The sequence below is a fragment of the Moschus berezovskii genome, chromosome X, assembly GCF_049115385.1.
Source record: "Moschus berezovskii isolate FMDL1 chromosome X, NW_MosBer_1.0, whole genome shotgun sequence".
Taxonomy (NCBI): domain Eukaryota; kingdom Metazoa; phylum Chordata; class Mammalia; order Artiodactyla; family Moschidae; genus Moschus; species Moschus berezovskii.
The window spans coordinates 20,446,146-20,455,217 of record NC_142488.1 but is presented as its reverse complement, the minus strand read 5'-3'; the positions used below and the strand labels follow the sequence as shown (position 1 = coordinate 20,455,217).

The following is a 9,072-nucleotide window of genomic DNA, read 5'->3' as shown; positions in this document are numbered from 1 at the left end:
AAAGAACAAATTCTTTCTTTGCAGTTGAAGGAAGTGAATCCTTAAGAAGGCCTTGGGGATGCAAGTCTGAGATGCTTTCTACATGTTTCTTGGCAAGGGTCCCAGTGGATTTGAGCCCCAATTACCCACAGCACTACCTTGCTCACTAAGGCACTCTTTGATTTGTTTTTATTCCTTCCATATTTCAGCCTTTCCATAACCCCAAAATAAACCACCTGCATGTAAGCCCTTGTGTCAGACTCTGCTTTTTTTGAGCAACTCAAGCTAGAATATACAGGTTTCAGAATATCACTAATATAAATAAAATTTGAAGTATAGTATTAAGCAAAATAAATTTTAAAGGAAAAGTGCTTCCTAAAATTTTTGTCTTTCAATAAATAATACAGTAATTTTTACTCATATTTTAGAAGTAGTAACTTCATGTTTTAAAATTTATATTTTTAATATGAATTTTGTTACATGATATCTGAATCTCAGGGATTTGTCTTGATTTAATCTTATTCCTATGAAAAGAAACAATAAAGAATTCAAGTAAAATTAATTCTCCATTCTTTCCCTTAGAATTCCTTTCTCTGGAAAGATTCTGTGGCTATATAATATAAAAATATCCCATAAATCTCTTTTTGGTCATCATGTCACTGATTTAAAGTTGTGCTGATAACCCAGCTGTTATGGTTAGAATTTTCTGGCTAAGCAGCAAAAGACCCAAATGGAAGGGATTTAAACAATAGGATGTTTACTATTCCACATAACCAGAAGTTTGAAGGTGAGATTTTTCCAGACTATAGTGGCTCAATAATGTATTTGTTTTTGATTTGATTTTCCCGAGATTATCTCTGTCATCCCTCCATGGAGACAAAATAGCTGTTGCAGTTCTGAACAACTCAATGACTTATACATATGCATCTATATAGCATATAGCATTCACTGGTACATAAAGTGCATATACGTAGGTACAATTTAAATAGTCCATGGACTGTTTTCCATATTAGTACACTTAGCTATCTTCATTCTTTTTTTCTCCTAAGGAGAGCTTTAGTTTTTGATCAGAGAATGGAGACATAAGAGCTTGCATTCTAGAGTACATGCTCTCCCTCATTCTTTAATAGTAATACAGTATTTCATTTCATAGTTGTTTCATAACTTATTTACTCCTTCCCGTTAATGGACATAGTAATTTATCACTATTACAATGGTGCTGCAGTGTGTATTATACATGTTCTTGTGCACTTGCACAAGAGTTTTTTACAGAATAAATTTCTGAAAGTGGAATTACTGGGTCATGAGCAATACATTTATAGTTTAATAGTGTTAGTGTTAGTGTTAGCCGCTCAGTCGTGCCCGACTCTTTGCGACTGCATGGACTGCAGCCCACCAGGCTCCTCTGTCCATGAGATTTTCCAGGCAAGGATACTGGAGTGGGTTGCCATTTCCTTCTCCAGGGGATCTTCCCAACCCAGGGATCGAACCCGGGTCTCCTGCACTGCAGGCAGATTCTTTACCGACTGAGCTACAAGGGAATAGAAAATGCTAAATTACTGCCTAAATACTTGTACCAATTATAGTCCTAAAGACAGTGTCTGAGAGTGCCCAGTTCTCTGTACACTTGTCATAACTGGAAATTATTACACATTTCAGTTTTTGCTAATCTGGTAAATAAAAATCTCTTACTTTCAGTTCAGTTCAGTGCAGTCACTCAGTTGTGTCCAACTCTTTGTGACCCCATAAACTGTAGCACACCAGGCTTCCCTGTCCGTCACCAACTCCTGGAGCTTACTCAAACTCATGTCCATCAAGTCAGTGATGTCATCCAACCATCTCATCCTCTGTCGTCCCTCTCTCCTCCCACATTCAATCTTTCCCAGCATTAGAGTCTTTTCCAATGAGTCAGTTGTCCGTATCAGGTAGACTCAGTATTGAGGCTTCAGCTTCAGCATCAGAACTTCCAATGAATATTCAGGACTGATTTCCTTTAGGATTGACTGGTTGGATCTCCTTGCAGTCCAAGGGACCCTGAAGAGTCTTATTCAACACCACAGTTCAAAAGCATCAATTCTTCAGCACTCAGCTTTCTTTATGACCCAACTCTCACATCCATACCTGACTATTGGAAAAACCATAGCTTTGACTGTGTTGTGCTGTGCTTATTTTCTCAGTCATGTCCGACTCTTTGCAAACCCATGGACTATAGCCCACCAGGCTCCTCTGTTCACAGGGATTCTCCAGGCAAGAATACTGGAATGGGTTGCCATGCCCTCCTCCAGGGGATCTTCCCAACCCAGGGATCAAACCCAGGATTCCCACACTGCAGGCAGATTCTTTACCATCTGAGGCAATAGGGAAGCCCATAGCTTTGACTAGACGGACCTTTGTCGGCAAAGTAATGTCTCTGCTTTTTAATACGCTGTCTAGGTTGGTCATAGCTTTTCTTCCAAGGAGCAGTTCAGTTCAGTTCAGTTCAGTGTAGTCACTTAGTTGTGTCTGACTCTTTCTGATCCCATGGACTGCAACACACCAGGCTTCCTGTCCATCACCAACTCCCGGAACCTACTCAAATTCATGCCCATCACGTCGGTGATGCCATCCAACCATCTCATCCTCTGTCATCCCCTTCTCCTCTCACCTTCAATCTTTCTTAGCATCAGGGTCTTTTCCAAAGAGTCGGTTCTTTGCATCAAGTGGCCAAAGTATTGGAGTTTCAGCTTCAGCATCAGTCCTTCCAATGAATATTCAGAACTGATTTCCTTTAGGATGGACTGGTTGGATCTCCTTGCATTCCAAGGGACTCCCAAGAATCATCTCCAACACCACAGTTCAAAAGCATCAATTCTTCGGTGCTCAGCTTTCTTTATACTCTCACATCCATATGTGACTACTGGAAAAACCATAGCTTTGACTAGACGGACTTTTGTCGGCAAAGTAATGTCTCTGCTTTTTAATATGCTGTCTAGGTTTGTCATAGTTTTTCTTCCAAGGAGCAAGAGTCCTTTAATTTCATGGCTGCAGTCACCATCTGCAGTGATTTTGGAGCCCCCCAAAATAAGGTCTCTCACTGTTTCCATTGTATCCCCATCTATTTGCCATGAAGTGATGGGACTGGATGCCATGATCTTAGTTTTTGGAATGTTGAGTTTTAAGCCAACTTTTTCACTCTCCTTTTTCATTTTCATCAAGAGGCTCTTTAGTGCTTATTTGCTTTCTGCCATAAGGGTGGTTCATCTGTGTATCTGAGGTTATTGATATTTCTCCCAGCAATCTTGATTCCAGCTTGTGCTTCATCCAGCCCAGGATTTCTCATGATGTACTCTTCATACAAGTTAAGTAAGCAGGGTGACAGTATACAGCCCTGACGTACTCCTTCCCCAATTTGGAACCAATGTTTTGTTCCATGTCTGGTTCTAACTGTTGCTTCTTGACCTGCATACAGATTTCTCAGGAGGCAGGTCAGGTAGTCTGGTATTCCCATCTCTTGAAGAATTTTCTACAGTTTGTTGTGATCCACAGAGTCAAATGCTTTAGCATAGTCAATAAAGCAGAAGTAGATGTTTTTCTGGAATTCTCTTGCTTTCTGTATGATCCAGTGGATGTTGGCATTTTGATCTCTGGTTCCTCTACCTTTTCTAAATCCAGTTTGAACATCTGGAAGTTCTTGATTCATGTAATGTTGAAGCCCGGCTTGAAGAATTTTGAACATTACTAGCATGTGAGATGAGTGCAATTGTGTGATAGTTTGAAAATTCTTTGACATTGCCTTTATTTGGGTAAATCTGGTAAATGAGAGAAAACTCTTACTTTATTTTATTGCTTATTGTTGGTATGGTTTTATTCAGTTCAGTTCAGTTCAGTCGCTCAGTCGTGTCCGACTCTTAGCGACCCCATGAACCACAGCACGCCAGGCCTCCCTGTCCATCACCAACTCCCGGAGTTCACTCAAACTCATGTCCATCGAGTCGGTGATGCCATCCAGCCATCTCATTCTCTGTCGTCCCCATCTCCTCCTACCCCCAATCACTCCCAGCATCAGAGTCTTTTCCAGTGAGTCAACTCGTCGCATGAGGTGGCCAAAGTATTGGAGTTTCAGCTTGAGCATCAGTCCTTCCAATGAACACCCAGGATTGATCTCCTCTAGAATGGACTGGTATAAAGAGAGTCCAAGGGACTCTCAAGAGTCTTCTCCAGCACCACAGTTCAAAAGCATCAATTCTTCGGCGATCAGCTTTCTTCATAGTCCAACTCTCACATCCATACATGACCACGGGAAAAACCATAGCCTTGACTAGACGGACCTTGGTTGGCAAAGTAATGTCTCTGCTTTTTAATATGCTATCTAGGCTGGTCATAATGGTTTTATTATCCACTTCCAATTTTTATTTATGAATTACCTGGTCACCTCTTTTGCCCAATTTATTACTGGCCATCATTCCTGTTTTCTTTTTTGAAAAAGTCTTTTTCTTTATACATCTTCAGATTTTTTGCTCTGTTTCTTGTTTCTCTTCTAAATCCATAATCACATTTTCATGTAGTCACAGCATCAGTGTTTTTTTTTTTTATGTTTACTAGCCAATGATGGTGATTTAATCTTTATTCTTATATTTAAATTATAAAGTTTATGTAGCTGTTTTTCAATGAGAACAGTCTCTGCCACAAATTTAAGATTCCTGAGTTGATACAAAGTTCAAAAGCACAAAGCAAGATTAATGATTAGTAACTTATTGGCCACAGAAGTAGTTCTATATATAAATTACTAAAAGATAATCTCAATATGGTATACTCAAGACTATCCCACTTATTCCATTTGTAAATGTTAAAACTCATCACTAAATTCCTATAAAGTTTAAAAAAGCATGCAACACTGGTGTAGCACAATCAGATTTATTTACTAACTAAAGAGATGACCCTATTTAAACCAACACTTTGAAATAGTTTAATTGTTTGTGATAAAGATAATTGAACACAATAATGAAAAAAACCCCAGCAGTATGGCAATTTGCTCATTGAACTGAGCTTGTTCATCCTTGCAACTAATTTCTATGCAAAACGATGATGGAATTTTTACTCTACTTTTTCATAGACCCGAGTACAGGTAACACTGTTCATGATGCATACCACCCACCACTAATTTCCCATCTTCCAGCTTTCTTGTTATTGTGCTTTCCTTTCCATCCCATTCCTGATGTTGAACCAATGCGCCATCTGTAAAGTTGCAGACAGTCTGAGTCTTTCTGCCATCAGCTGTAGTCTCTTCAAACTTCTCTCCCAGTTTAAAGGAAAACTGTGTTGTTTTCAAAGTGCTCTCAGTTTTTATGCTGAGGTTTTTGCCATCAGAAGTGATGATGCAGTCTGGTTTGGCCATCACATCCACTTTTCGCAGAGTCATTCCCATTTCTACTTCCTTCATATATTCGTCAAAACCTTTGGTCTCCACTAAACGCCATCTTCCTACCAGCTGCTGAACGGTGGCCATGGTGGGTCTGAGTGGACAGGCATGACAGGTGAGCAGAGGAGGGTCAGGTGCCGGGAATCAGGCATGCCAGCATCAGTGTTTTTTAAAAGTGTTTGTGGCTTTTGTGTCAAATTAGCACCATCTTAAGATTAAAAAAGTCTTCTCCTATAATTTCTTCTACTTGTATGTTTATTTTTTATATTTTACATCTAAATATTTTATTTGGATTATGTTTATTTCAATGCAAGCACTGTTTTAAACGTGTGGTTTCCTCTTCCACTTGGCTGGCCAGTTCTCAACTCTATTTATTGAGCAATTCATGTTTTCTTTCCAGGATTGACAATTTTATGTGCTAAATTCTTATAGATATTAGACTTAACCAAATTTATTTATTTTCTTTCTTATTCTCTTCCTAAATCAGTAGCATACTATTTTAATTACCAAAGTATATATTTTACATTTTGACAGGATAAGTGCATCATTGTGTATTTTATTATTATTCTTAAATTTAGAAAATTCCTGGTTTTCTCACATATTTCTTTTCTAGATGTACTTAATAATTGTTTGGGGTTTGGTATTGAGTTTCATTAAATGCTTATATTTGTGTGGTCAGAATTGATATTTTTTATTATTGAAACTTTCTATCCAGGAAAATGTCTTACTTTCAGAAAACTAAGATCATAGCATCTGGTCCCATCACTTTATGGCAAATAGATGGGGAAACAGTGACAGACTTTATTTTTGGGGGCTCCAAAATCACTGCAGATGGTGACTGCAGTCATGAAATTAAAAGACACTTGCTCCTTGGAAGAAAAGTTATGACCAGCCTAGAGAGCATATTAAAAAGCAGAGACATTACTTTGCCAACAAAGGTCCATCTAGTCAAAGCTATGTTTTTTCCAGTAGTCATGTATGGATGTGAGAGTTGGACTGTGAACAAAGCTGATCGCTGAAGAATTGATGTTTTTGAACTGTGGTGTTGGAGAAGACTCTTGAGAGTCCCTTGGACTGCAAGGAGATCCAATCAGTCCAACCTAAAGGAAATCAGTCCTGAATATTCATTGATAGGACTGATGTTGATGCTGAAACTTCAATACTTTGGCCATGTGATGCGAAGAACTGACTCCTTGGAAAAGACCCTGATGCTGGGAAAGATTGAAGGCGGGAGGAGAAGGGGATGACAGAGGATGAGACGGTTGGATGGCATCACCGACTCAATGGACATGAGTTTGAGTAAACTCCGGGAGTTGGTGATGGACAGGGAGGCCTGGTGTGCTGCAGTCCATGGGGTCGCAAAGAGTCAGACACAATGGAGTGACTGAACTGAACTATGTTACTCTGCACTTTCATAGTTTTCTTATATAGACCCTGCACATTCTTTATTATATTTCTAATTAACTCAGATTTTTAAAATATACATTTATCATAAAACATAATAATAAAAGAATTTGTACATTTTACATATATCCTAAAGACATAATATAATGGACACCATTGTATTACCCTCCCAACTTAAGAAATAGTAATACCAGTACTTAGAGCCTATCTGTACCCTATTCTGAATACAACCCCTGTTTGCCTCACCACCCCAACCAGAAGTAACCACTGCCAGAAATTTTGAGTTTCTCACTCCTCTACTTTTCTTTATAGTTTTACCATATGTATAGGACCTCCTGAAAAATACATGTTTACTTTTACTGTTTTTGGAACTTGGAATGAGTAATAACTTACTTTGTGTCCTTTTGTATCTTGCTTTTCTTCATTCAATGACATGGCTTATATTTGTATTTTCTTGAGAAGGAGCTGTTTTTCACATTTATTCTTATGGCCAAATGTCTGTTTATGACTTTTGCCTATTTTATATTGGGTTATTGATTTTTTAAGGGTCATTTGTATACACTGGTGTACCTTGGAAATATTGCAATTTGTTTCCAGACCATTGAAATAAAGTGAATATCACAATAAAGTGAGTCACAAAATTTCTTTTGTTTCCCAGTGCATGTAAAAGATATGTTTAATATGTTTATGCTATACTGTAGTCTATTAAGTGTGCAATAGCATTATGTCTGAAAAAGTAATATACATACCTTATTATAAACATATTGCTAAAAATGCCAACCATCATTTGAGCCTTCAGGAAGTCTTAATCTTTTTTGGTGGTGGAGTGTCTTGCCTTAGTGTTGATGGCTGCTGGCTGATCATAGTGGTGGTTGCTAGATGTTGGGGTGGCTGTGAAAATTTCTTAAAATAAGACAACAATGGAGTTTGCAGCATCAATTGACTCTTCCTTTCATGAACTATTTCTCAGTAGTGTGCAATGATGTTTGATAGCATTTTACCCATGGTAGAACTTCTTTTGAAATTGAAGTCAGTCCTCTAAAACCCTGCCACAGTTTTATCAACTAAATTTATGTAATATTCTAAATCCTTTGTTGTCATTTCAATAGTCTTCACAGTATCTTCACCAGGAAAATTTTCATTTAAAGAAAGCACTTTCTTTACTTGTCCATGGGAAGCAAGTGCCTAGCCGTTAAAGTTTTCTCATGAGATTGCAGCAATCCAGTCATATCTTCAGGCTCTATTTCTAATTCTAGTCCTTTTGATATTTCCACCACATTTCCAGTTACTTCCTCCACTGAAGTCTTGAACTCCTCAAAGTCATCCATGAGGGCTGGAATCAACTTTTTTCAAACTCCTGTTAATGTTTAAATTTTGACCTCTTTCTGTGAATCATGAGTGTTCTTGATAGAATCTAGAATGGTGGGTCTTTTCCAAAATGTTTTTAATTACTTTGCCTGAATGCATCAGAAGAACTGCTTTCTATGGCAGGTATAACCTTATGAAGTGTATTTCTTAAATAATAAAGACTTGAAAGTCAAAATTACTCCTTGTTCCATGAATGGCAGAATGAATGTTGTATTAGCAGGTATGAAAGAAACATTAAACTCTTTGTACATTTCCATCAGAGCTCTTGGGTGGCAAGGTGGTGGGTTAGCCAAAAGAATTTTTCATGTCTTCCAAGTGCTGGAAAACCCAAATGAACTTTTTGGCCAACCCAATACATTGTCAGTGAGTGGTCATATTTTGAAAGAAATCTTTTTCTGAGCAGTAGATCTCAACACTGTGCTTAAAATATTTAGTAAAATATTTTGTAAACAGATATACTGTCATTTAGTATGTCATTTTATTGTTTCATTTATAGAGCACAGGCAGAGTAGATTTAGCATAATTCTTAAGGGCCCTAGGATTTTCAGAATGGTAACCTTCACACAGATTTCTCAGGAGACAGGTCAGGTGGTCTGGTATTCCCATCTCTTGAAGAATTTTCCACAGTTTGTTGTGATCCACACAGTCAAAGGCTTTGGCATAATCAAAAGGCAGAAGTAGATGTTTTTCTGGAACTCCCTTGCTTTTCTGATGATCCAGTGGATGTTGGCAATTTGATCTCTGGTTCCTTTCTTTTCCTTTTGTAAATTCAGCTGGAACATCTGGAAGTTCACAGTTCATGTACTGTTGAAGCCTGGCTTGGAGAATTTTGAGCATTAATTTGCTAGCATGTGAGGTGAGTTCAATTGTGTGGTAGTGTGAACATTCTTTGGCATTGCCTTTTTATGGGATTGGAATGAAAA

At 38.1% G+C, this 9,072-nt stretch overlaps 1 pseudogene; it reads right to left on the bottom strand.

The window, feature by feature from the left end:
- Positions 1–5,052: 5,052 nt before the first annotated feature.
- LOC129564354 (fatty acid-binding protein 5 pseudogene) lies at positions 5,053–5,464 on the bottom strand (annotated as a pseudogene).
- Between the last annotated feature and the right edge of the window lie 3,608 nt (positions 5,465–9,072).